This window comes from Choloepus didactylus, chromosome 6 (genome assembly GCF_015220235.1).
Source record: "Choloepus didactylus isolate mChoDid1 chromosome 6, mChoDid1.pri, whole genome shotgun sequence".
NCBI classification, from domain to species: Eukaryota; Metazoa; Chordata; class Mammalia; order Pilosa; family Megalonychidae; genus Choloepus; species Choloepus didactylus.
The window spans coordinates 7144851-7171937 of NC_051312.1; positions in this window are offsets into that span (position 1 = coordinate 7144851).

Consider the following 27087-nt stretch of genomic DNA (forward strand, 5'->3'; position numbering starts at 1 on the left):
GGAGCTCGGGTCCCGCGCTGGTTTTCACCCAGCCAGGGCGGGCGAACTACTCAAGTTTCAGAAGCAGGTGTGTCACTTGTAGAGCTAAGAGGACCCTGCCTTTTACAGATGGGGAAACTGAGGCACGGGGGCCGGGGAGATTGCCCAAAGACAAACAGCGAGGCAGTGGCAGGACGGGAAGCCCCGGGGGCCGCAGCCTCCCCTTGCAGGGTCCCATCGGATTCCGGGCCTCCCACGACACCTGTTCTCACTTCTGGGGGAGCCTGGGAGGGCAGAGGAGGGCGACTGGGAGCTAGTGAATGGGCAGGGACAGATGTGCAGGATGGAGAGAGGCGGGAGCTGTAAGGCTGGGAGTGAGGGTGGGCTTGCAGTTTATTTTTAAACTAAATGTATGCCCTGGGCATTCATTCTGGCACATGCAAACAGAAACTAAGACTGTTCTCAGTGGGCTCCTGGGCTGGCCAAGCCGGCAAGTCCTGAGATTTCAGACCTCAGGGGTTCCCTCACCTCTAACTCACCCAAGAAGTGGGCAGTGAGATCCCCCAGAGCACCCTGTGAGATTCAGCTGCACCCAGGGGAGAGGGGCTGGGAAGGGAGAACCTCTCTGGGGGAGAGGGGAAGGGGCATAGAACCCGTGAGCCCCTGGGCAGGCATAACCTCTCCAGGCCCCTTTCCCTTTCGTAAAATGGGGATAACTGCCCACCTTGCACAGCCTGGTCGGGATTAGGGATAACACCCACAAAATACCTGTAGAAATGCACGTGGTCCTCATGGATTTGTGACAACTTTATAAAGGTTGGTTGTCAGGCAGACTGTCTTGATCCTGCTTGGGTTTATATTCTATTGGGAGAGACAAACAAAACAAAACAAATAGATAAAATTAAAAAGGAAAAAAACCACCATTATGGACCAAGGTAAAAGTGAAGGGTGTGGGCTGCAATGTCTGGGGGGAGGACTGAGGGAAGTGGGGAAGGTGTCTCCAAGGAGGGGACATTGGAGCCACCATCAAGGAGCAGCTGCACTGGCGGGGGGCGGGCGGGGGGGGGCTGGGATTCAGGCAGAGAGAAAAGCAAGGGTGAAGGCCTAGGGCCAGGGGTCAGCTTGGCTGCTGGACTTTTGGGTAGAACTGCAAAAGGCCAGCATGGCAGGGGCTGGAGGTGGGGGTGGAAGGAGGGCAGGGGGTGCACCAGGCGGAAGGAGGTGTGGCATGGAAGGAGATTCAAGGTGACAGGAGGTGAATTGTGTAGTAGGAGAGGCCAGCTGTGGCCAGCACATATCAGACTGGGTAAAGGATTCAAGAATTTATCTGAAAAGCTAGGGGAAGCCATTGTAGGGATTTAAGCAGCAAAAATCGTTGCCGAGTCCCCCTGTCTCTCATACTTTATGCCCAGGCCCAGCAGCACATCCTGCTGCTCCTCTCCCATCTCTGCTGCCTCCCCCCAGGCCCTCTCCTCTCATCCCCAGCCGGGACTCCTACTTCTGGCCTGACCCCACTTCAGCCCAGTCTCTCAGCAGCCAGAGTGAGCCAGTGAGAATGTAGATCAGTTCACATCCTCCTCTGCTCAAGATCCTGCTATAACTCCCATCTTGGTCAGAATAGAAACCAAAGGCAGCTTCAGGGCCTGATTCGGCAGCACCCTGCCCCTCAGCCTCTCCAGCCTCCTTACTGTTCTCCCCCTTCCTTCCTTCTCCCCACTCCAGCCACAGTGGCCCCCTCACTGGTCCTCAGACGCACTAGGTACCCTCCTGCCTCAGGACCTTTGCACCAGCCGTTCTGGCTGCCTGGACGTTTTTATCCTGGTTATCCACGTGCCCCACTCTTGCCTGACTCCTGCTCCATTCTCAGCTTTACTTTTCCCCTTTGTACTGAGACTGTCTGACATACTAAATGTTTGCTTATCGGCTCTCCTGTGCCTAGACCAGGCCCCAGCATGTGGTAGACACTGGATAAATGTGTGTTGAATGAATGAATGACGTGAAGAGATCTCATTTACATTTATAAAAGGGCCACTCTGGCTGCTGGGTGGGGGCAGGACTGTGGGGAAGCCAGGGCGTGGTCAGCAGGCAGGTGTGATGTTGGCAGCCAGGAAAGGTGGCAGCTTGGACGTGGGGATGGGGCCGATGGCTCACAGATGGTGAGAAGGGGCTTTTAGGATGCGTTTAGGACAAGCAAAAGGTGTTGGCTGCGGGCACAAAGGAAAGAGGAGCTCAGGATGGATGGCTAGTGGTAACTTCTTACAATAACCGGTCTAAAGCTGAGATCAAGTTTCTAAATCTGAGAAGGAATCCAGAGAAGCTGAAGACCCTATGCTCAGTTGCAGAAATGATTTAGAGGAAAATGGACCAAGAATTAAACCAAAAAAAAAAAAAAGAAACGAAAAGACGTTGGGATTCAAGATGCAAATCTTGACTCTCAGAAAGGGAGATTTCGGTAAACGCAGGAAAGTCAGGGCATGCTGGGTATGAAGATACTGGGAGAGCTCCTGGGGGTGCCCTGGGGTGTCCGGTTCCAACCCCTGAGACGTCCACTGTGGGAGGGGCACCCAGAGAGGGGAAGGACCCAGGTCTCAAAGCACATCCAAACAAGATCCCAGGGCACCCGACCCTAATCAGAACTCTGAAAAAAGAGGTTTGCAAAGAAAGAAAGTGGATCATTATTTTATTCTGCAGAATTATGACATCATAAGAGCAGTAATTTTTAGACCTGTCGGTAACATAATAAGCAACCGGAGATCACACTAAGCCCCCGCTTCCCCAGAAGCCACCCGTCACACCTCATCACCCCACCAGACTTTGCTTAGCCCTTGCATGTGGGAAGGTTGACTCTCAATTAATTTCCCAGACGCAAGTTCCATCCAAGTGAAGTCATGGGGGCTCGGCACCTGTCTGACTAATCATCAGTGAGGGTCCACGTACAGCCCATCAGAGGGTGACATTCCAGCTCCGTAACACTTGGTGAGAAGAGTCTTACTGGTTTCCCTCCCAAGCTGGAACGTGCTGACTCTGGAAAGTTATTCTGGGCCCAAGGCCCTCTCACCCAGCAGGCCTGGATGGAGCTACCCAAGGCCTGGCCCTGGGGACAGAGGTGTGCCGTGGTCTCCCGGGCACTCCGGGCCCTTCTGAGCCATGTGCATCCTCTGGAGGACAGCTCGGTGGAGGTGAGTGGTGGGGGCACCTGCTGACCAGCCAGGTCCCATCCCTCAGGCCCCCGCTGGCCTCTTGCCTGCTTGCAGAAACCTGCACCAGGAGCATGTCAGAGTGGTGGGCACTGGAGGGGCCTTCTTGATGGCGGTATCTATAGAGACAGCTGGGGAGTGGAGGACGCAGCTGGACATCGCCTCTCTGAGCCTCGGTATCCTCACTCATAAAATGGGAATAATAATAACTGTTCCACTTCGTCTCTCTCAGTGCTGACACGGGCCTCAAATAAGACGTGCAAAATTGCTCTTGATACTTTAAAGTTCTGCATCGGGGTAAGTTAGGATGACCACGAACCAGGAGCAGGACGCTGAGGATGATGAGTCGAGGCACCCTCACAGTCACCCCCCTCTCCCTCTTCTCCAAGAGTTGTGGTCCGTGCCTTCTGTTCCGGTCGCCCTTGGCTTTAGCTGACCACGTGGCTTCCTGTGTAACTTGTGTCCTGGGGGGAGATGGCCTGGGCAGGTTTCATCAACACAGCAGGTTTATTTTTCATTGCAAATTAAGGATTCTGCTTTGAAGACACCTGTAGTGGGCCAAGTGATGGCCCCCGAAATATCTGTCCACGTCAAATCCCCAGAAGTTTATTTGGAAAAAAGGCCCTTTGCAGATGTAGTGAAGTGTAGGATCTCAAGACAAGGCAACCACCCTAGAGTATCCCAGTGACAAGCATCCTTCTAAGAGGGAGGGAGATGGAGATCTGAGACAGTGAGAAGAGGAAGAAAGCAAAGAGGAGAAGGTGATGTGGAGGTGGAGGCAGAGACTGGAGCCAAGGAACATGCTAAGGAGCTCCAAGTGTGGCCGACAACCCCCAGACGCTAGAAGGAACACAGAAGGAGCTGCCCCCAGGGTCTTTGGAACCTTGGTTTGTTGTTTCAAGCCACCAGTATGTGGTTCTTTGTAACTGGCAGCCCTAGGAAACAGCACGTGGTCTTTCCAGCCCCACGTCACAGGGAAGGAGGCTGAAGTCAGAGAGGGGAGGGCTTGCCTGGCCCACCGCAGAGTCAGAGCTGCCCCCGGGTTAGGGTTTCCTGCCTCAGTGGCCCTGCACGCCCCGGCCGGCCCCCTCTCTCCTGGCCTCTGGCCCTCAATCAGCCCTGCCCCCACCCTCCCAGAAAACAACCTTGTCCACAACCTTGACCTTGCACGGGAAGGTCGCATGGCCACCCCAATCTAGAAACTTCTCCACCCCCTCGTCCAGCATCCCCTTGGTTCCTCAGCTTCTAGAGGATGGCCGTGATGATGATGATTCCTTGGGTGAATATTTACTGGGCACCTACTTCATGCTTGTCAAATCTCGCGGGAGCGAAGGATGGGGCAGCACCGAGCCACTGCCCTCCATTCGGGGCAGGCTCAGGCAATATAGTGCCCACATCTGCACCGTCCAGTATGCAGCCCCTGGTCACACGTGGCCAGTGAGCACTTGAAATATGGCTGGGGCAACCAAGGAACTGAATTTTTTAAGTTTAATTTAAAAAAACAGAAGCAGGGTAAAATACATTTTCCATGAAGCACAGCTTTAACATTTTACAATTTAGCATCTAAACAGAGATGTGCTCAAAGTGCAAAATACACACCCAATTTCAAAAAACAAAGAAAAGAACATAAAATATTCCATCGATAATTTTTATAGTAATTACATGTTGATATGATAATATTTGGAACATACTCTTAAAGTTATTTTCACCTGTTTATTTTTGTTTTTTTTAATGTGGCTACTAGAAAAATTAAAATTATATTTCTAATGGACAGCACCGCTCTAGAGGAGGGCTTCACAGACTACGGCCGGCCCGGGGGCCAAATCTGAACAGCCACCTGTTTCTGTAAATAAAGCTTCTTTGGAACGCAGCCATGCTCATTTGTCTCTGGCTGCTTTCACGTTGCAAAGGCAAAATCAAGTAGTGGAGCCAGAGACAGTAAGGCCTGTGAAGGCTAAAATATTTACTATGTCTGGCCCTTTACAGGAAAAGTTTGGTGGTCCCTGTTCTAGAGGTTCAGACGGTGATACCTGTTCTAGAAAAAATAAAGCAGGGTAAAGGGGGTCAAGAGTTGAAGGGAGGGGCACTATTGTATGAGGGGTCAGAGCTGGGAGTGCAGGCAGGAGGGGGCCCGCTCTGCAGGGCCTCGGAGGCCCCCTCTGGACTAGATGGGGACCATCAGAGCGCCTGGAGCAGAGGCAGGACATGCCTTGGTTTGCGTTTTTACAGAATCTCTGCTACTGTGTGGAAAGAGACGGCAGGGGTGGGAGAGAAAGCAGGAAAGCCGGCTGAGGGGGCGATCTGAGAGGAGGAGGCTGTCGTGGCCCCGGGTGAGAGGCTGAGCAGGGCTGGATTCAGCAGTTCTCTGAGGGTGGAGAGGACAAGGAGAGCGATGAGAAGGCTGCCACCCCCGAGATGAGATCTGCTGGGTGTGTGGAGGGAGGGGACAAAGGAGGAAAGGTCCTGGGGCGCACATGGAGCCCCCCCTTGAACTTGTCTGGTGCAGGAGAAGTGTGGGCAGGGTCTGGAGTTTGAGGGGAGGGCTAGGCTGGGGGTGGAAACCGTGGGAATCGGCAGTGAAACCCTATCCAAGGCCATGAGCCTGGAGGAGCAACTACAAAAAAGCAGGTTCAAGGACGAAGCCTTGGGGCCTCCAAGTTCAGAGTCGGAGAGAGGAGAGGCGGTCCAGGGGGAGTGGGGGCGCCTGTCGGGGTGAACATGGAGACTTGGCCACTGTCCCTAGCAATGAGCAGATCATCGGTCACCTCGAGGCCAGCTGCTTTGGAGTCTGTCACAGCGCACACAGGCCCGGATTAAAGAGGGCCGGGACACGCCTTTAGTTGGACACGCAGGACTCCACGGGGTTAAGGCAGAAAGCGGGGCAGCCTTCCTCTGCACCATCCCTTTAACCCCAGGCCAAGCCTTCCCCTGTGCCAGGATGAAAACCAGGCAGATGAGTGACCCCTCCATGAGCACAGGGACGGTGACGTCCTTGGGTCACTTCTAGTCCTCAGAACCATCTCTATTCAGGAACTGCAATGTCCAGCTCCGGTTTAATGATCGAGACCCTAGAGTTCATTCAAAGTCGCAGCTCCTCCCTCCTTCACCACCGGGGAGGCCAGCCTGGCGTCTGTTTCTGCACCGCCTGTCCCCAGCTCGGCTGCCTCTGCCCCTGCAAGGCTGCAGCTGGGCACGGGGAGAGACACGGGGGCAGGAAAGGGCCAGCAGGGCTGGTACCCCTGAGACTCGGCCCTGGGACCCTCTAGGGTTGGCAGGTTCCAAATGTCGATTCTTTCCCATGTGAACTCTTTGGGGCCACCTTGGCTGTTTCTTGGAATGACACCTGATCCCTGAGAACACACACCATTGCCTGGTCACATGGAAAGCCCGGTTCACCCCAAACAGCTCCCTGCCAGCCAGGCAACTACAGCCACGGCCTTGGCTTTCATTTGTCGGGCATGGAGCAAACACCAGACTCGAGGGGCCTTCCCACCCCCCACCCCCAGCTCCAGGGGACAGATGTCCCTGTGGTCACTTGAAGCCAGACCCAGGATGTACTCCCAAGCTGGCTCGCTCTTTCTCACTTCACCCACTCCTCTTTTGTACTCTCTACGTGAGTGGTGGGCTAGTTAGGGTGACCAACTGTTACGGGTCCCCCAAAAAGGCAAGTTCATGTCCTAACCCCAAGCCTGTGACTGGGACCCTATGTGGAAATAGGATTGTTGCAGATGTAATTAAGTTAAGAGGAGGTCATATTGGATTCGGGTGTCCTCTACAGGCCCCTCATGCCCAGCATTTGTGGGGTCCAGGACAAAAGGACAAACAGAGGCCCAAGCCCTGGATCTACCCCTTTAAAGTTATAAACCAAGCCGAGGAGCTGTTGAATGAGGACTGTTCTGTCTTCCTGTGCCAAGAAATATTCCTTAACACCTGGGAGGCAGATTCCACTTGGAACTCTCGGCTCCTCGGATGCCTGTGCTGGAGCATGGGGCCAGGAGGAGACTCAGCCCTGGGCCCGTACCCCATGAGGTCTATCCGAGAGGGTGGACCTTGGGAAGGTGCTGCCCAGCCAGAATGCAGGCTCTGTATTGTTAGGGCAGGAATTTGGGGTCCAAGTAGAGGGCAGGGTCTGGAAGGGGTATTTGAGCTCAAAGGGGCACATCCCCTTTGGCCCCGTGGTGATGGGGAGGTTGGAGGTGGCCAGAGCCTCCTGGAGGTCAGCACCTTTGTTTTGCATTAGGCCTTCAATACTTCAGGCAAGACTGAGCCCTGATTCTTCGAACCCACCCCTGAGGAGAGATACCACGATTCAGGACAGGGGTGTCACCTGCCCAAGGCCATCTGGCTAGAAAGTGGCCAAGCAGGGATTCAAACTCAGGCCTCTGGCTCTGCCATGACTGCCTCCTTCCCGTCCAATCCTCTCCCTCTCACTGACCGGGAACCCCTTTGCCCAGGTCCACACCCCTGCAGGGACCCCTCCGTGGAAGCTCAGCTCACCCCCACTTCCAGCTCCAGCCCCTCAGTTTGTAAACAAGAGCCCATTTCTCCCTTCTTGAAAACAACATCAACAGGCCAATAGCAAGTAAAGAGATTGAGTCAGTAACCAGAAACCTCCCAACAAAGGAAAGTCCAAGACCAGATGGCTTCATTGGTGAATTTCACCAAATATTCCAAGAAGAATCAACACCAAGCCTGCTAAATATCCTCCAAAACACTGAAGAGGAGGGAACACTCCCTAACTGTTTCTATGGGGCCAGCATTACCCTAATGCCAAAGCCAGTTAGAGATACTTCAAGAAAAGAAAATTACAGACCAGTAGCCCTTATGAATAAAGATGCAAAGGTCCTTAACAAAATACTAGCAAATGAAATCCATTACACACACCATGATAAGTGGGATTTATCCCAGGTATGCAAAGGTGGTGTAACATAAAATCAATGTCATATACCACATTAATAGAAGGGATAAAACTACATAATCAACTCAGTTGATGCAGAAAAGGAATTTGACAAAATCCAGCACCCCTTCATGATAAAAACACTCAGAATACTAGGAATGGAAGGAAACTTCCTCAACATGATAAAGGGCATATATGAAAAATCCACTGCTGACATCACACTCAATGGTAAAAGACTGAATGAAAGCTTTCCCTCTAGGATCAGGAAAAAGACAAGGATGCCCACTGTCACCACTGTCATTTAATATTATAATGGAAGTTCCAGTCTGAACAATTAGGCCAGAAAAAACAACTAAAAGTCATCTGAATTGGAAAGGAAGAAGTAAAACTTTCCCTTTTGCAAGTGACATGATCCCATAAAGAGAAAATCCTGAAAAAGCCACAACAAAGCTCCTAGAGCTAGTAAATGAATTCAGCAAAGTGCTGAGGTACAGGATCAGCACCCCAAAATCAGTTGTGTTTCTGTTCACTAGGAATGAGCAATCTGAAGAGGAAATCAAGAAAAAACTTCCGTTTACAACAGCAACTAAAAGAATCATATACTTACACATAAATTTAATCAAGGATGTAAAGAACTTGTACATGGAAAGCTACAAAACATTGCTAAAGGAAATTAAAGAAGACCTAAATCAATGGAAGGGTATTTGTGTGCAGGGACTGGAAGACTAGAAGGGCTACTATTAAAAATAGAAAATAACAAGTGTGGGACGGGATGTGGAAAAATAGGAACATTCATTCATTGTTGAATGTAGAATGGTGCAGTCACTGTAGAAAGCGGTTTGGCAGTTTCTCAGAAAGCTAAGTATAGAATTACGATATGACCCAGCAATCCCACTTCTAGGTATGTATCCAAAAGCATTGGAAGCAGGGACATAAACAGATGTTCGCATACCAATGTTCATAGCGGCATTATCCAGAATAGCCAAAAGATGGAAGCAAACCAAGTGCACATCAGCAGATGAATGGATAAACAAAATGTGGAACATCCACACAATGGAATGTTATTTAGCAGTAAAAAGGAATGAAGCTCTGATACATGCTACAACATGGACGAACCCTGAAGACATTATATCGAGTGAAATAAGCCAGACACAAAAAGACAACTATTGTATGATCTCACTTACATGAAATAATTAGATTATGCAAATTCATAGAGTTAGAAACTACAAGACAGGTTCCCAGGGGCCAGGGTGGGGGTAGGGAATGGGGAGTTAATGCTTAATGGGTACAGAGTTTTTGTTTGGGGCGATGGAAAAATTTTGGTAATGGATGGTGGTGATGCTATCACAACATTGTGAATGTCATTAACACCACTGAATTGTGTATTTGGAAGTGGCTAAAATGGGAATTTTAGGTTGTAAATATGTTACCAGAATAAAAATTTTAAAAAATCCATAGCACTGTTGAATCCATCTGTAAATGGTAATGTAAACTATAGACTATAGTTTAATTAGTATAATCATGATAATATTGGTTCATCAACTGTAACAAAAGTAACTCACTAATGCAAAGTGTTAATAATAGGGAAAATTGGGAGGTGGGGGTGGGTGGGATATGGGAAACCTATACTTTCTGCATGATTTTGCTGTAAACCTACAACTTCTCTATTAAACAACAACAAAACCCTCTCTACCCCTTCAGTCTTTGCCCTCTGCTCCATCAGCTTCTGAACTTCTCCAACCCACTGTCTACACCCAAGGGCTACCTCTGTCCTCACCTCCGGCTCGCTGCTCAGCCCTGGCCTAAGCCTGGCTTACCCAGTCCTGCCTCTGCAATGACCTCCCATTGCCAACTCCAAAGGCCATTCCCTCTGCATCTTGCTTACACATTCTGTGGCTTCCACCACTTGCAGAGTCCCTGCCTGCTTTCTTGGGCTGCCTTGGGCCTCCCCTTCTAGTCTCTCCTGCCCAGGCCCCACCCTCCCATGTGCCCCCTTTTCTCTACCTCCATGGCCAGGTTCAGCCCCCTCCTTCCCCAGGCTCTCCCCACTGTGGTGTTTCCCTCAGCCCGGCCAGTGTGAAAATCCCAAGAACCCCATCTAAAATGGCCAAAATGAGAATTTTAGGTTGTAAATATGTTACCAGATTAGAATTATGTTACCAGATTAAAATTCCCATTTTAGCCACTGTTGAGAGGGTGGCATGCCCTCTCTACAAACCCTCTGTAGCTCCCCAGTGTCTGCGTTCCCACGGGTTCTAAGCCTCCTCTCCTGAGGGCCACTGCCTCCCCACCCCCACCCCAGGCCGGGCACACTTCCTCTGGGTGGGTCGGGGTCCCCCTGGTACCTGGGTTCCCAACGTGCTGCTTCACTCTCACAGGGGAGAGACAAATCTGTGCTGTCAAAAGTGGCCTATTTGGGGGAGGGGGCCCTGCTGCTGAGAGTTCCCACCCGACAGGCTTCTGAGGCTGCTTGTTCGAGGTCCGGTGGGGACTTTTCATTAGACCTGACATCTCCCCCAGGGAGCGCAGTGGAATCCGGCAGAAGCATCCGTGCACGATAGAGCAGGAGGCGGAGGTTCCTGTGTCTGTGACTTCCCCAGAAGGTGGGGTTGGGGGTGAGGAGTGGAGCCAGCATACTGCAGAAACTCGAGAGGACATGTCCCTTCTGGCTGAGAGAAGACAAGGTCTCCTGGAACCGCGTGTGGGCTTGGACGGGCAGCAGGGAGAGAGTGGGCGCTCCGGGGTGAGGGGTGGGGAACGTGGGGGCTGTAGGTGGAGAGAACCTGGAGGCCTGGAGGCAGCGGAGGCACGGACCTGGATTGGGGTGTCTCCCCATGGAGGCCTCTGCCCTAAGGAATCTCCTGCCGTTTGTTCCCTCGCAGGGGCATTCCCGGAGCTCAGGCCCGAGCGGGTCCCAGCCCCCGCCCTCCCCGCAGGAGGCCGCCCCAGTGGGCTCCGGCCAAAGTGGGCGTCCCAGGCAGCGGCCGCGGGAGAAAAGCCATCAGCAGACGCTGGAACCGGGAGGCTCTGCTTGGGGGTCTGGGGTCTGTTCTAGCCCCATGAAGATCCCTCCTCCCCATCCCCCCCAGCGTCAGCAGCAGCCCCCAGGCTTGGGATGGAAGTGAGCGGGGGCGTCTCCCAGGGCAGGTCTCCTGGGGCCATTTGAGCCTCAAGATGCAAATGCTGAGGCGTCGGGGCAGCCAGGACGGGGAACCCTGAGCAAAGCTGGCCACGAAGCCCCTGGCCCTCCCTGCAGTGCCCTGGAGGCTGAAGATTGGGGGTCTCTGACTTCGGGGGACGTGTCTCCTGGCAGCACAGGGAGCCTGGCTCCGGGTGCGGGGCCTCCGATGCGGAGCTCGCGCCTCGGACAACAAACTTGGCAGCAGACTCTGCACAGGACCTGGTTTTCTCCAGACGAGGAAGGGACAAAGCCCAGCTCTTCTCGCTGTGCCAGAGGCTGCAGGGCGAGTTCCCTAGAGCCCCTTCTCTAGGCTCCCCGGAGCAGCGTTGAGCCCCTGCTTTCTCCCTAAATCCTCCTAACCGGCCTTCAAGGAGGGTCTTCCTTGTACAGAGGGGGTCTCTAAGGCCGGGGGTGTGGGGGGTGACTTGACCGAGGCCCCTCAAGGAGCAAGTGGTGGAGCGGCAGACCCCCGTTCTCCCCACCCCCCCCAAGGCCCTGTGTCCTTTTGGGGGGAAGAGGCTGAGGCGGGTGGGGGTCTGGGGGGCTCCGGGCCCCCGCGCCTGCAGTACGCTGCGCGGCCACCAGGGAGCAGCAGCGTCCTGCCGGGCCCGGCCCCTCCGGGCGCTCCGGGAATCCCCCCGCCGTTGGGAAGCTTCATCTCCGTCCGCAAAAACAGAATCCAGGGGGTCTCGAAAGACCGACCTCGCAGGGAGAGAGCAACCGCACCCACCGGGGACTGTCAAGATAAAAGGAAGGAACGTGGCGCGGGGATCAGTGGGCACGTTCGAGTGCCTCCTGGATATGCCCGCTGCGTGACCTGGGCGCGCCCCGGAACCCGTGAGGACCTGTTTCCTGATCCGAGCCAAGGCGGAGAACGGGAGCTGCCTGTCCTGGCTGTGTCGGGGATTAAGTACAGTGGCAAGGTAGCAAAGATACATTGTTACGACCAGGGCGCAGAGTTGCCCAGGCTGGAACAGCCGCGGGGAAGGGTGGCTGCTTCCCGCCGGCTGCCTGGAGGAGGCGGCCCGGGCGCTGGAGCTGGAACTTCATTTACCTCTGGGCCTGGCACTGCGGTGCGGGAAAGAGCGTGTGCACCGGTGTCGACTGACCTCCGGTGCAAAGGCAAGTTCAAGCTCCTGGGACTGGACTTCAGGGCCCCTGCCTCTGATCCGTCATTCACCGTTGCTGGGCACGCACCCCGGGTGGCTTTCTTGCAGCCGGGCTCCGCCGGGACCTGCCCTCGCCCTCAACCTCTGAGCTTCGCACTGCTGTTCCCTGTGGCTCCAATGCCTTGCCCTGCACCCTGAACCCAGCACAGCTTCCTGACTGCCTGAGGCCACCTGCCTGGTGTGGCTCCGCCCTGGACTCTTCACCTCTGCTCCGGCCCTCCTCGTGGCCCTGACCCTTGTTTGCGTTTCCGCGCACCCCCACTAGCCTGACTTTTTCCAGGCCGGGGCGCTCGGATTCTGCTCGGTCTGCCGCGGCTTCCCCAGGCGGGGCACGGTGTTGGCGATCTGCAAACACCTGGGGCGCACTCAGCCACCGGTCCGTGCCAGCCCCCGAGCGCTCGGCAGGGAGACCCCTTTAGGAGCCCCATTTTGTTATAAGGAAAACTGAGACGCAGAGAGGCTACGCCCTTTGGCCCGGGCCGCATCCGGAGTCTGCCGCGCAGCAGCACAAGCCCCTGGGGAGCACAAGCCCCTGGGGAGCCACCTGCGCGTGGGCCACCAACCAGGGCGGGGCCGCTGATGGGTCTGACGGATGCCCCCCACCCCCACCCGGCCATGTGGGAGGGCTGGCCGGATCCCCGGGGGATAAAAGCTGCCCGCTCGTATTTCCCGGTCCCGCCCTCTTCCCCTCGGATCGCGGCAAGCTGATTGGTGGGCCTTGAGGGGTGCGGTGAAGATTCTCACCCATTCACCCCTTGCCAGCCCCAATAAGCTGCTCCCACCCAGGGGCTGGGGAGGAATCCAGAGAGTGTGCCCGCGGCTTGGGACAGTTCTGGGTTAGTGAGGTTGGTGACAATGAGGCTGAAGGTCAAAGAAGAAGGAGGAGTTCGGGGAGGAGCTGGGCTTAGGAAGCAGTGCTTGCAGTTTTCATCAGGTTAATGGACTTTATTTTCTGTGCTGTATATAAAATTAATGCCTGCTCATCGCAGGAAAGTTTGAAGCTCCAGGAAAGTTACAGAAGAGAATAAAAAGAGTCTATATCCTCACAGGTGAACTCTAACTGCTGTTTACATTTTTATGTACGTGCTTCCAGACTTTTTCTAGGAACATACACAGAGATGATATTTTTTTTTATTAAATTCAGTTTTATTGAAATACATTCACACACCATACAGTCATCCATAATATACTATCCACTGTCCACAGTATGATAACATAGCTATGCGTTCATCACCACAATCTATCTCTGAACATTTTCCTTGCATCAGAAAGAACCAGAACAAGAATAAAAAATAAAAGTGAAAAAAGAACACCCAAATCATCCCCCCATCCCACCCTGTTTGTCCTTTAGTTTTTATCCCCATTCCTCCACTCATCCATACACTAGATAAAGGGGGTGTGATCCACAAGGTCTTCACAATCACACTGTCACCCCTTGTAATCTACATTATTATATAATTGTCTTCAGGAGTCCAGACTGCTGGGTTGGAGTTTGGTAGTTTCAGGTATTTACTTCTAGCTATTCCAATACATTAAAGCCTAAGAGGTGTTATCTATATAGTGCATAAGAATGTCCACCAGAGTGACCTCTCGACTCCATTTGGAATCTCTCAGCCACTGAAACTATTTCGTCTCATTTTGCATCCCCCTTTTGGTCAAGAAGATACTCTCAGTCCCACGATGCCGGGTCCACATTCTTCCCCGGGAGTCATACTCTGCGTTGCCAGGGAGATTTACACCCCTGGGAGTCGGGTCCCACGTAGGGGGGAGGGCAGCGAGTTCACCTGTCGAGATGGCTCAGTTAGAGAGAGGGGGCCACATCTGAGCAACAAAGAGGTACTCAGGCGGAGACTCTTAGGCACCATTACATACAACTTTAGACTCTCCTTTGTGGTAATGAGCTTCATAAGGAAAAGTCCCATGCTCGAGGGCTCAGCACATCAAACCGCCAGTCCCAATGTTTGTGACAACATCAACAACATCCAGGTGATGATGTCCAACACATCCACACCTTCCCCCCAGATCCTCAGGGCTGGGGAGGGGGAGGCACAGAGATGATATTTTAAAAGTAAATTTGTCAGGGACTTCTGTTTCTGGCTAAGTAACAGACTACATATCCAGAGAACTGCCCTTTGGGGTTCTCCTGAAAATAGTGGAAAGAATATTAATTTTAAAAGTATTCTGATTGTATGGTGGATTTGGCAGAAAGTAAGGGACTTCTTTAGTGGTCAGAAACAATAAGAAAGTCACATTCCAAAGGGTAATGCAATTTATGAGACAACTGGTGTTTGAACACGGATTATACCAAAGAACTGGACCCTGATGATATTAGGGAATTATTATTTAAAAGTTGAGCTGTGAGTATGGATATCATGGCTATGTTTTCAAAGGAACCCTTATCTTTTAGAGATACACACTGAAATATTTTCAGGTGAAATAGTATGATTTCTAAAACCATGCTGGGGATTGGACGGGGTAAGAAACGAAACAAGATTTGGCTATGAGCTAACGTCTGTGAGTTCTTTATACTATTATAAGGAATATAATACAGCATATATAATATTATATATATTATATATATTAATCAGGGAGGACTGCAGCTGGCCTTGCTCCTGGCAGTTCCCTGCTCCCAGGAGCCTCAGGGCAGAGTGTTTCTATCACTGGCAACACTCCAAGATGAGAGCAAAGCCTGGGGCCTGCGCAGGCTGGGTGGTCAGATCAGAAACCCCCTGTTCTAGTTTGCTAATACTGCGGGAATGCAAAACACGAGAGATGGATTGGCTTTTATAAAGGGGGTTTATTTGGTTACACAGTTACAGTCTTAAGGCCATAAAGTGTCCAAGGTAAGTCATCAACAATTGGGTACCTTCACTGGAGGATGGCCAGTGGCGTCCAGAAAACCTCTGTCAGTTGGGAAGGCACGTGGCTGGTGTCTGCTCAAGTTCTGGTTTCAAAATGGCTTTCTCCCAGGACGTTCCTCTCTAGGCTTCAGCTCCTCAAAAATGTCACTCTTAGTTGCTCTTGGGGCGTTTGTCCTCTCTCAGCTTCTCCAGAGCAAGAGTCTGCTTTCAACGGCCATCTCCAAAATGTAAACCGAAGCTCCTCTCAGTTTCAGTGCTTTCTTCAAAGCGTCCCTCTTGGCTATAGCTCCTCTTCAAAATGTCACTCTCAGCTGCACTGAGTTCCTTCTGTTTGTCAGCTCATTTATGTGGCTCCAGTGATTTAATTTAGACCCACCCTGAATGGGTGGGGTAACACCTCCATGGAAATTATCCAATGAGAGTCATCACCCACAGTTGGGTGGGGCGCATTTCCATGCAAACAACCTAATCCAAACGTTCCAACTTAATCCCCACTAATACGTCTGCCCCCAAAAATTGCATCAAAGAATATGGCTTTTTCTGGGGGACATAATGCATTCAAACCAGCACACCCCCCAAAAGATAAGAACACCCCCTGCCCAGAAAAGTAACACACCCAGTGGGTGGAGTAGGAAAACTGCCTCCCAGGCAGGTGAGGGTGGAGAAAATCCTTCCCCCTGTTGACCCTGGCTCCACATAGAGCAGAAAAATTAAAAGGAAGAAAAAGCCCCCCTGGGAATTTCTCAACACAAGTTGGCACTCACATGGGTTTGAAGCCAGGAACCATATAAAACGCCCAGTCGAGTGTGTAATTAATATAAAGGGGTCCCCGGTTGGCAGAGACCCTCAGGCCCGACACAAGCTAAGGCAACTCAGAAGGAATGCACTTTAAACAGAGCCTACAAAGAGTTCCCATTAATAAAGTTATTAGGAATTGGGGTTCACAACAAAAACTCACAGAACACAATTAGGAGAGAAGCCACCATGAGCAAGCATTAGCAGAAAAATAAACTGCAGCCTTGAACCCCCCAAAATTGTAGCTACTGGATTTTTCAATTGCAAAATATAAAATAAGTTTTAAAAAAATGTTTATAGAAATAAAGGAGGATATTGAAAGTTTGACAAAGAAGCAAGAAACTATCAACTTTAACAGGCAGATTAGAGAAAGGGACCAAATGTCAATTCCAAAAATAAAAATTATAATTGAAATTGGAAACTGAATGGATCTGACTAGACCTAGAAATGCACCTGAGATGATCTGGAGAAATTACCCAGAGGAAAGCAGAGACGGGCACAGAGAGGGAGCAGAGAAAGAGGAAGCTAACCCAGAAGTTGGCAGTGGGAATGTAAAGTGGCGCAGCTGCTGTGGAAAACAGCCTGGCAGTTACGCAAAAGGTTAAACAGAGCGTTACCACATGACCCAGCAGTTCCGCTCCTAGGTCTATACCCAGGAGAATGAAAACGTATTTCCACAGAAAAACATGCACACAAATGTTTATAGCAAAATTATTCAAAATAGCCCCAAAGTGGAAACAACCCAAATGTCCACTAACTGAAGAATGGATAAAGAAAATGTGGTCTATCTATACAATGGAGTATTATTCAGCCATAAAAAGAAAGGAAATTCTGATACTTGCCACAACGTGGATGAACCTTGAAAACATTATGCTAACTCAAAGAAGCCAGACAAAAAAGGTCTCACATTGTGTGATTCCATTTATTTGAAATGTCTAGAGGAGGCAAATCTATAGACATGAGAAGTAGATTAGTGGTTGCCCAGGGCTGGAGAAGTAGGGGAAGGAGGAATGACTTTCTTTTTGAGGTGAAAAAAATGTTCTAACATTTATTGTGGTGTCCACTGCACAACTCTATAAATATATTAAAACCACTGAGTTGTACACTTCAAATGGGTGAATTGTATGGACTGTGAATTATATCTCAATAAAGCTGGTTTTCTTTTTAAAAGATTTAAGAGATGTGGAAGATGGAGCAAGAAGATCTAACACACAAAATCAATTTTACAGAAGGAAAGACTGGAGAAAAATGGAGGACAATGGTGATATTCAATGTGATAGTGGTTGAAAGTTTTCCAGAAGTGCTGAAAGGTACCTAACATCAGATTTGGATATGAATCCCAAGCAGGATAAAAAGCATGAAATCCACACCTGGGCTCATCATACACAGGTGTATCCTTCAGGGTCCAATCAGGAGACAGACACTACACAGTAATTTGAACAGGGAATGCTTACTATAAAGAATTTCTAACTATAGGAGGGGATTAGAATAACAGGGGATTGGCTATAAGAGGTGTTCCAGTTTGCTGATGCTGCCATTATGCAAAATACCAGAAATGGATTGGCTTTTATAAAGGGGGGTTATTTGGTTACAAAGTTACAGTCTTAAGGCCTTAAAAGTGTCCAAGCTAAGGTGTCAACAATAGGGTACCTTCACAGAAGGATGGCCAATAGCGTCTGGAACGCCTCTGTTGTCTGGGAAGGCACGTGGCTCTCGTCTTCTTCCTTTGCTCCCAGGTTGTGTTTCAAAACAGCTTTCTCCCAGGACATTTCTCTCTAGGCATCTGGGGGTGTTCTCTTAGTTTCTTTCAGGCAAACTCTGGAGTAGCAAAAGTCTACTTTCAATGGCCGTCTTCAAAATGTCTCTCTTGGCTGCAGCACTGAGCTCCAATGATTAAATCAAGATCCATGCTGAATAGGTGGGGCCACACCTCCATGGAAATAATCTAAATCAAAGGTATTACCCATAGCTGGGTGGGTCACATCGCCGTGGAAACAACCTAATCCAAAGATTCCAACCTAATCAAGACTAATAGCTCTGCCTTCACAAGACTGAATTAAAGAACATGGCATTTTGGGGGACATAATACATCCAAACTGGCACAAGAGGTAAAGAGAACTCTGAAGAACATGAATAGCAGGTAGAAGGTGCAGCCATCAACAGTAGAGCTGAGGTGGCACACCCAAGGAGGAGGATCCTGGAGCAGAAATCCAGGCCTGGATGAAGAAGGCACTGACACCCGCCCCTAGGAGTCAGCCGAGGGGTGCTGCCCACACTGCAGGAGGCTGGAGAGGGGAGCACACTGGGACAGAAGACCTTCCTCCTGCACTGTCCCCCACCCCCACCCCACCCTCCAGCTCCATTATTGCAGAGCAGGCAACAAAGGGTGAATTTGGGGCTGAGAGGCAAAAAATTAATAACTGGCCAAGAGTAAGATGACAGAATATCAAAAAGAAAGGGATCTTAAAACTAGCCAGGTGGATGACAGAATACCAACAAAGAAAGGCCAGTTGGACGGACAATGGACGGAGGAGAAAGAGCTTCAAAGTTCAAAAAAATACTCTTGACCTAGCATCTAAATCCAGGAAAACTCTTTCAAGAATGAGGACCGAGAATGTTCATAGCAACATGATTCATAAAAGCCAAATGTGGAAACAACCCGAATGTCCACCGACAGATGAGTGGATTAACAAAATGTGAGCTATCTACTTGGTGGAATATTATTCAGCCATGAAAAGGATCGAGGCACTGCTACATGCTTCAACTTGGATGAACCTTGGGAATGTGCCAAGTGAAAAGCCAGGCACAAAAGTTCATGTTTTGTATGGTTCCATTTATGCAATAAATCCATAGTAGGCAAATCCCCAGAGACAGAAATCAGATTCGAGGTTTCCAGGGGCTGGGGCACAGGAGAATGGAGAGTGATAATGTAATGAATATGGGGTGTTTTGGGGGGTGATGAAAAAGTTTTGAAACCAGAGAGAGTTGTTCATTGCAAAACATCATGAATACAATATGAATTGTACACCTGAAAATGGCTAATTATGTGAATTTTCCCTCAATTAGAAAAAAAAAAGACGACCAAATAGACTCTTTTCAGACAACAAAAATAAAGAGTTTACCAAATGACCCTACTAGGGAAACTTGGTGAAGATATCTTCCAGGGGGAAGGAAGTTCTGAGCTGCAATAGGGAATCGTGAGCAAAGAAAATAGTAAATATTTGGTTAAATCTAAACAAATTACTGTACAAAATAACATCCAATTTGTTTGTGGGAGGAGGAAGACATGTCTGAGATACTGGATAACAATAGATAAGTTGGAAAGGAAAATGACAGGCAGGAATCAAAGCATCCTTAGGTGCTTGTAATATCTGGGAGGAAGATAAAGATGTTAGATTAAATATGCATATTAACATTGCTAGTTGAACCAAAAAAAATAGAAATTGAAATAAAATAGAAAAAAGAAGTAGAGATAAGGATAAAAAAGTGGAAATCAACTTCCAATTTTGTGTCTTTTTACCTGACTCTGGCCAATATTAGGTATTCTTGACCTTTCTTTTAAATCTTTGCAAAACTGATAGGTGAAAAAAAATCTCATTTCCATTGTATTTTTTTGTTTTGTTTTGTTTTTGTTTTTTCACATCTAGCTTTTTAATAGGTTCTCTTCAATAGTGTTGTTTTTTTTTTTTTTTAATTGAGATTGTTCACTGGGCTTGTTTGGATGTATTATGTCCCCCAAAATGCTGTTATCTTTGATGCAGTCTTGTGTCGGCAGGAAATGTATTGGTGCTGATTGGGTTGGAGACTTTTGATTGGATGTTTCCATGGAGATGTGATAACTCAGCTGTAGATGAGATCTTTCATTGGATGGATTCCATGGAGGTGTAGCCCCACCCATTCAGCATGGACCTTGATTAGTTTACTAGAGCACTATATAAGCTCAGACAGAAGGAGCGAGCTTGCTACAGCCAAGAGGGACACTTTGAAGAATGCACAGGAGCTGAAAGAGTAGCTGCAGATGAGAGATAGTTTGATAATGGCCGTTGAAAGCAGACTCTTGCTCTGGAGAAGTCAAGAGAGGACAAACACCCTAAAAGCAACTAAGAGCGACATTTTTGAGGAACTACAGCCTAGAGAGGAATGTCCTGGGAGAAAGCCATTTTGAAACCAGAACTTTGGAGCAGACACCGGCCACATGCCTTCCCAGCTAACAGAGGTTTTCCAGATGCCATTGGCCATCCTCCAGTGAAGGTAACCGATTGTTGATGACTTATCTTGGACACTTTATAGCCTTAAGACTGTAACTTTGTAACCAAATAAACCCCCTTTTAGAAAAGCCGACCCATTTCTAGTGTTTTGCATTCTGGCAGCATTAGCAAACTAGAACATTCACATACCACACAATTATCCAAAGATCCATAGTGTACAATCATACAGCCCTGGGTACCATCATACAGCTATGCATCCATCACCACAATTAATTTTTTTTTCAATTTTTAGAACATTTTCATTACTCCGGAAAAGAAATAAAGACCAAAAAAAAAAAGAAACTCGAATCCTCCCATACCCCTAACCAGCCCCCTCCATTGTTGACTCATATTGGTATAAAACATTTGTTACTGTTGATAATAGAACGTTAAAATACTACTAACTGTAGTATATAGTTTGCAATAGGTATATATTTTTTTCCTATATGCCCCTCTATTATTAACCTCTATTTATAAAGTCATACATTTGTTCTGGTTCATGAAAGAGATTTCTAATATTTGTACAGTTAATCACAGACATTGCCCACCGCAGGGTTCACTGTTTTATACATTCCCATCTTTTAACCTCCAACTTTCCTTCTGGTGTCATACGTGACTCTGAGCCTCCCCTTTCCACCACCTTCACACACCTTTCGTCACTGTTAGTTATTCTCACAACATGCTACCACACCTCTGTTCATTTCCAAACATTTAAGTTCATCCTAGTTGAACTTTCTGCTCATAATAAGCAACCACTCCCCCTCTTTAGCCTCATTCTATATACTGGTAACTTATATTTCATGTCTATGAGTTTATATATTGTAATTAGTTCATATCAGTGAGACCTTGTAATATTTGTCCTTATGTGTCTGACTTATTTTACTCAATATAGTGCCCTCAAGATTTCTTCATCAACCCATTTTTTTTAAGACAGTTTTGTTCACACACTATACATTTCATCCGAAGTACACGCGATAGTTCCCTGTATAGTCACATATTTATTTATTCACCACCCTCACCATTATCTATATAAGGACATCTCTATTTCTTCCACAAAGCAGGAGGAAGAGTCAAAGAAGGTAGAGAGATAAAAGAAAAATAAAAAAGAGAAAACAAAACAAACAAAAAAACACAAATAAAACAAAACAAAACAAAAAACCAAACATGACCTCTAGGAAGCACCAAAAGGAAAGATAGCATTAAACTAAAGTAGAATAGTCAGACAACATACCCAATGCCGAGTCCCATACCCCTCCCTTATGCCCCCCTCTCATATGCATTTAGCTTTAGTATATTGCCTTTGTTACATTAAAGGAAGTAAAATACAATGTTTCTGTTAACTGTAGTCTCTAGTTTGCATTGATTGTATTTTTCCCCCATGCCACTCTATTTTTAACACCTTGAAAGGCTGACATTCATTTGTTGTCCTTCATGAAAAAACATATTTGTATCTTTTATCACAATTGTTGAGCCCTCTAGGTTTCACTGAGTTATACAGTCCCAGTCTTTATCTTTCCTCTTTCTTTCTGGTGTCCCACATGCTCCTAACCTTCCTCTTTCAACCACATTCATAGTCATCTTTGTTCCGTGTACTTACATTGCTCTGCTACCATCACCCAAAATTGTGTTCCAAACCTCTCATTCCTGTCTTTTTCTATCTGTGTGTAGTGCTCCCTTTAGTATTTCCTGTAGAGCAGGTATCTTTTTCACAAACTCAGTCATTGTCTGTTTGTCAGAGAATATTTTAAATTCTCCCTCATATCTGAAGGACAGTTTTGCTGGATATAGGATTCTTGGTTGGCGTTGTTTCTCTTTCAGTGTCTTAAATATAACACACCACTTCCTTCTTGCCTCCATGGTTTCTTTTGAGAAATCCGCACATAGTCTTATCAAGCTTCCTTTGTGTGTGATAGATTGCTTTTCTCTTGCTGCTGTCAGTATTCTCTCTTTGTCTTTGATGTTTGATAATCTGATTATTAAGTGTCTTGGCATAGGCCTATTCAGATCTATTCTGTTTGGGGTATGTTGCGCTTCTTGGATCTGTAATTTTATGTCTTTCATAAGAGATGGGAAATTTTCATTGATTATTTCCCCTATTATTGCTTCTGCCCCTTTTCCCTTCTCTTCTCCTTCTGGGACACCCATAACACATACATTCTCACATTTCATGTTGTCATTGAATTCCCTGATACATTGCTCATATTTTTCCATTCTTTTCTCTATCTGTTCTTTTGTGTGTAGGAATTCAGGTGTCTTGTTCTCCAGTTCCTGAGTGTTTTCTTCTGCCTCTTGAGATCTGCTGTTGTATGTCTCCATTGTGCCTTTCATCTCTTATGTTGTGCCTTTCATTTCCATAGATTCTACCAGTTGTTTTTTCAAACTTGTGATTTCTACCTTATATATGCCCAGTGTTTTCTTTATAGCATTCATCTCTTTTGCCATATCTTCCCTAAACTTTTTGAATTGATTTAGCATTTGTTGTTTCAATTCCTGTATCTCAGTTGAAGTGTGTGTTTGTTCCTTTGATTGGGCCATAACTTCATTTTTCTTAGTGTAGGTTGTACTTTTCTGTTGTCTAGGCATCTGGTTTCTTTGTTACCCCAATCAGGTTTTCCCAGACCAGAACAGGCTCAGGTCCCAGAAGGAGGAAATATTCAGTATCAGGTCTCTCTGAGGTGTGTCTTAGAAGATTGACACACCCTGTGAGACCTCAAGCTGCTGTGCTTTTCCTAACCTGCCCAGTAGGTGGCACCTGTCAGCCTGTCACTCCTGACTTTGTAAGAAAGTGTGGCCCATGGCTGTTTTCCCCCAGACTCTGGGGTCTTATTCTGAATGGAAGGTGGGTAGTAGAGCTGGGCACTACCTATTTCCAATTAGGGAAGATACCCCCCCCCCAGGGAGATTTCATTTGCATTTAAATATGTTCTTTGTTTCTCAGCCTCTGCTATCTCCACCCCTGTCTGGGTCAGAGCACTGCAAGCTAAAAATGCTGAGGCTTTCTCCACTGAGCCGCTCAGGTTGCGAGAGAGAAAAAGGGACAGAAATCTCCCTTTCAGGGCCAGTCCACAGCCCCCAGTTTCACCCATCAGCCAGAGACAGCACCCAGTTCTCTGGGCTCCCCCTCCTGAGACAGAGAAGTCCCCTGTCTCTTCAAGGTCTGTCATCACTAAAAGCCTCTGTCTACTTGTTGGGGATTTGCAGCTTGCATTGAGCAGTCCAGTTTGCCAATTAAAACCTCAACTGGGGCTGGACTGAGTTATATTCGCTTGTTCAGAGAGTGCTGCTCTCCATCACAGTGAGGCTTTCCTGTTTGGGCTGCCTTGGGGGAAGGGGGCTCCCAGCTCAGATCTGCAGTTTCTACTCACAGATTCACACTGCGATCTTAGGCATTCCTCCCAGTTCAGGTTGATGCGTGATGTGTGGACAGTTACGGTTGTCCCCCAGCAGTTATTCCAGATCATTTACTAGTTGTTGCTGGTTGTTTATTTGTTGTTTCAGGGGGACTAACTAACTTCCACTCCTCTCTATGCCACCATCTTCTTCCCTCTCCCTCCATTGTATTTTTTTTTAATTTCTTAATTGTTCGCATCATTTAGAATTTTTCCTACTTTTATGGTCCATTTATATTGTTTTCTTTTTCTGTGACTTGCTCAGTCATATCCTTTGCTGATTTTTCTACTGGGATATTCTTTTCTTTATTTCAAAGATGTGAACAAGCTCTTTATTTCTTAGGGAAATTAGATATTTGCTCATTACATAGAATACAAAAAAGTTTCCCAATCTATTTATAAATTTTATGATGCCTTTAATTTTTCCAAAGTTCATTTGTCCACCTTCCTTGGATTTGGGGCTTCATTCCATGCTTAGAAAGACCTTCTATGAAACCAAAAGTATAAAAATAGTTACTCAAGTTTTTACTTTGAGAATTTTCACTGTTTCATTTTTAGCATTTACATCTTGTTCTAGCTGGATGTATTTTGGAGTAAAGAGAAGGAATGCAACTTGATTTTTTCCAAGTAGCTATCTAACTGTACTCACCATATATTGAATGATCTGTTTTTCCCCTATTTATTTGAAAAGCCAATTTTTATCATTGGCCAAAATCCCCTGGGCACTTTGGTGGATCACTACTCCATTCTATTGAGCTATCTTTTTACACCTGTATCAGTATCGCAGGGTTTTAATTATTGATATTGTGTATCATAATTCATTTTAATATCTATAAAATTGTACTTCTTTTCAGAATTTTTCTGACGTGCCTCCTATTTTTATCTTTCCAGATGAACTTTAGAATAATTTTGTCAAGTGCCCCCTACCCCAAAAAAGAAACTCATTTGAAATTTGATTTTAAAATATTGAATTTTTAGGTTAATTTAGGAAGCAACGAGAGCCTTACTATGTTGGATCTTTCTATTTATTTGGATTTTCATTTATTCAAATCCTATTCTACACATCAATAGACTTTTATAGTTCTTTTCATAGATATCCTGCAATTTCTTGTAAAATTTATCCCTAGGTGTCCTGCATGCTTGCTAGTTATTTGTTAATGCATTATTTTCAATTTATCATATTTCTAGATGGCTACTGTTTGTATATAGGGCATCTATTTCTTTTTTATTCATTTGAAAATGGCCATTCCCTAGTTGCCATTTTTAATGCTTTATTTTGACATAATTTTGTCTCCCAGAAGATTTGCAAAAATAGTACAGAGTTCCTGTACACCCTTTGCCCAATTTCCCTTTATGGTAACATCTTACCTAACCATAAAACAATTATCAAAATGGAAAAATTAACCTTCATGCAACGCTCTTAACTAAACTCATGAATTTATTTGGATTCCACCAGCTTTTCCACTAATGCCCTTTTTCTCTTCCAGGGTCCAACCCTGGATCCCACATTGCATTTAGTTGTCACATCTCCTGGGTGTCCTCCAATCTGTGACAGTTCCTCAGACTTCCCTTGTCTTTCATGACCTTGATACTTTTGAAATTTACTTTTCAGTTATTTTGTAGACTGCCCCTCAGCTTCAGTTTATCTGATGCCTTCTCACGATTCGACTGAGATTATGCATTATTGGAAAGGCTATAGAGGCATGAGGTACCCTTCTGAACACATCATATCAGGGTACCTGAGGTTTGTGTTTCACATGATGTTAACCTTGATCATTTGGTTAAAATTGTGTTGCCCAGGATTCTCCACTATAAAGTTACTATTCTTCCCTTTTTCATTCCTGAGTATTTGGAGAGAGATACCTTGAGACTATGCAAAAATCTTGTTTCAGCTTAAACATTCACTCTCTAATTTTAGTATCAGTGAATCTTGTCAATGGCAGTTTTCACTGTGGTGTTTGAATGGTGATTTTCTATTTCCCTCATTCTTTCTACACTTATTAATTGGAATTCTGTAGGGAAGAGTTGTCACTTTGGCCTCATTTATCCATTTATTCAGTTACTGTCTTAGTTTGCCAGGCTGCTATGACAAATACCAGACTATAGTTTGGCTTAAACAACAGGACTTTATTGGCTCAAGTTTCAAAAGCTAGAAGGCTGGCTTCCTCCCAGGGTTGGTAGTGTTCTGGCTGGCTGGCAATCCTTGGGTTCCTTGGCTTTCCCATCACATGGCAATGTCCTCTGCTTTCTCTTCTGGGTTCCATTGACTTCCAGCTTCTGGCTCCTCCCTGTGGCTTTCCTTTTCTGTGTCTGAATTTCTCCTACTTACAGACAGTTCCAGTAATCTGGATTAAGGCCCAGCCTCATTCATTTGAGCCACACCTTAACTAAAAAGAACATCTTCAAAAGGTCCTGTTTACAATGGGTGCAAATCCACTGGAATGTGGATTAAAACTAAGAACATGTCTAAATTCTGGATCTGAAATGAATTCAATCTACAGTTATTTATATCAATATGCATTCATGAGCATTTGTTTTATTCTTTGGCTTACAATGGAATATTATAATTATTTATTTTGTCACTCATTGGGAGCCCATAACATGCTGCTGTTTTGTTTGTTTGTTTGTTTGTTTTTTAAGCATTTTCTTACTTTCTGGCACTGCAAGAAGCTCCAGGATCATCTTGTATTTTCCCTGGTCCAGAACTATGACCAATCAACTCTCCACAGAGCCCTGGCTCCTTTCACCAGAGAATGTTTTTTCAAAACTAAGATTTTTAAAAAATTATCTTAAAGTGTTTATCTTTGATTTTGTAGCTATTTAATCATATTAGCTTCAAAAAAGATGATTTTGATAACTCCTTTCCAATGTTTACACATATTATTTCATTATTTTATCTAATTGCATGTTTTTTGCTCTTTCAGCCCTTTCTGTTTTTTTAATGAGGATGGTGTATTTTGTTCTTTATTCTAGTAATATGGTATATTACATCATTCAATTTACATATAGTAAAGCAACTTTGCATTTCTGGAATAAATCCCTCTTGTTCATGGTGTAAAATCCTTGTTATATGTCACTGGATTTGGTTTGCTAGCATTTTGTGGAGGATTTTTTTTACCTGTATTTATAAAGCATATTGATCTGTAGTTTTCTGTTCTTTCGATGTCTCTGTCTGGTTTTGGTATCAGGATAATATGGCCTCACAGAATGTGTTGCAAAGAATTTTCCCATTCTACTTTTTAGAAGAGTTTGTGAAAGAGTGGTGCTAGTTCTTCTTTAATCATTTAGTAGACGTCACTGGGGAAGCTCTCTGGACCTGATTTTTCCTTTGAGGGAAATTTTTAAGTTACTACTTCAAAGTCTATATCTGAT